The sequence below is a fragment of the Solanum verrucosum genome, unplaced genomic scaffold (assembly GCF_900185275.1).
Source record: "Solanum verrucosum unplaced genomic scaffold, falcon-dt-bn FXZP01001219.1, whole genome shotgun sequence".
Taxonomy (NCBI): Eukaryota; Viridiplantae; Streptophyta; class Magnoliopsida; order Solanales; family Solanaceae; genus Solanum; species Solanum verrucosum.
The window spans coordinates 99,762-102,112 of record NW_026019569.1 but is presented as its reverse complement, the minus strand read 5'-3'; positions in this window follow the sequence as shown (position 1 = coordinate 102,112).

The window sequence follows — 2,351 nt, the reverse complement described above, 5'->3', positions numbered from 1 at the left end:
AAAACAATTGTTTGAAAGTGCACACTCAGAGGAAGAAGCTCGTAAAATTGAAGTGCCAGAGTTGACCCCAGAAAATTGGAATAGACTTTGTGACATGTGGATTGATCCAGAACATAAGGTAATTTAAATTCATGTTATTCTCGTTATTATTAAAAGTTATGATATTTATATTTTCTTTGTAGAAACGATGCGACATAAACAAGGTCAATCGAACTAAGCTTAAATCTAATCATTTCATGGGATCAAAAGCATTTGTAGAGGCTCGTGCTGAACTTGTAAGTTAGACTGTTTTTATTTCTTTTACTAATAAAACTTCAATACTATTTCAATTGTTTTTCTTATTTCACAGGGTGAAAATGAACCTGAAAAAGTAGAGCCTGACAAAATCGAGTTCTACAAGCATACTCATTACAAGAGTAAGAAAGGATGGTCATCTTTAGAGGCTGAGACTAACTATGTAAGGATGGTTATCCAACGCGTTTGTTCGATTAATGTTCTTCTGAAGTTGTGTCTTCTCCTTTAAATAGTATTTATATTTTTATGCAGAACAATATGAAAGATTTGAAAGATCTATATACTTCGGGAGAGGCTTCCATGACTACTGATGAAATTGTGGATACCGTACTTGGTACAAAGTCGGGGTACATAAGAGGACTTGGTTATGGTCCAAAACCTAGTACTACAAGAGCTACACAAAGGAAAACGGCAGAGTTAGAGGACTCCCTCAGAAAAAGCGAAACAGGAAGCTGCTAGTGCCCAAAATAATTTACAGAATCGATTAAATGCCGCTGAAACTGTGGTAGAAAACCAGCAGACTCAAATACAAGACCAGCAGTCTCAAATAGAAGCATTAAACTCTCAATTGAATACTATTGTGGCACGCCAAGAGGAAATGTTTAGGAAAATGCAGTGTTTTGCTCGCTCATCGCCTTCTAACAGGTTAGAAGTAATACAAACTTATGTGATAATTTTTGCTTACTTTTTTTATGAAATATATAAATATGTAGCATTAGTATCTAACTTTGCATACTTTCTTTTATGATGCAACAGAGACGGAGCTCCATGAGAATGCCAACTTTAGGTATATTTTTATTTCGCCAACGTAAAGTCCAGTTTCAAAAGTTATAGTTTATATCAATTATTTTATTTATATCATATTAATATGTTAATACCTTAGCTCAAGAAAAAAAGGTTAGTAGTGAACATGCCATATACTTTACGCCCTAGGTGCGTCCTAATCTTACTGGACATAGTGTAGAAAAGGCTATCATACCTTATAGAGGGGAAACATTGCAAGTAGCTAAGTAGAGATAAAGAGAAGATTCCTCCTTTTTATACTACTTTATAGATTTTCAGATCATGGAAATAGAATATCAATATTGTAGAGCTGCAATTCTTATCCTTCTCAGTCTCTTACTCCTTGCTTTGGGTGTATCTAGTCATTTAGTGATGATATAATTTGGTTTTCCTTAATTCTTGATAGCAAAGCTTTGTATTCTTAGGGAAATCAGTAGCACATAGAACCAACAGTTTTACAGTTGGGAGATATTCCAAAAGGTTTCTAATATCTTAGCCATAGAATTGGCAGGAAGTTGTTCATATGCTTACTGGAATACTTTTGTACTCTACTAGTAGTGCAGTAGTCCTTTAGATGTATGATTGGTAGTGCTAGATATACAATTCAGTATAGCTGTTGGAAGCAAAATCATGATTAGAATTTAGAATAGAATAAAATTGTGTGTTAATCTTTGTTAATGTTGTAATACTGTTGGTGCTAAATGGTGTAATTCAAACCTTACATGAAAAATAACTTAAAACTCATATGACAAGGGTAGTTTTAGTGTAGAAAGAGAAAACATACTAGTATAAGTGTGAAGGAGCCACACATTATTTCCAATATCATTGGCATAGCATTCTGATTTCTTCCTCTCATTTCAACATCCTGAGTCTGACTTGCTCTTCTTTTGTTAACGAATCCTTAATTCACCTTCTCTTCTTATAGCTTCTTTCTCGCACTTACTACTAACTTCCATTTTTTTTCATTCTTTCATGAATCTAAAAGGAAAAAGTAAAATCTTATTCTTATGGGTTGATCAAAACTGCTGCAAAAATACAATCTTTTAACTCTTTTTTAGACTCTTTTGAGTTGCCTTTAATGTACTGCTTAGTTTTGTTTGAAAGATGGGTATATATAGTAAATACCAAATGGTGGTGAATGAATTTATGGTAAGATGATCTTATATTAAGAACCTATGTTGCTCGGAGTTTCTAGAAATGTTATTACAGATGTATTGAATCTTCCAAAAATGCACAACTTTTGGAGGAGCGGACATTTTTGAAGAGTTCGAGTG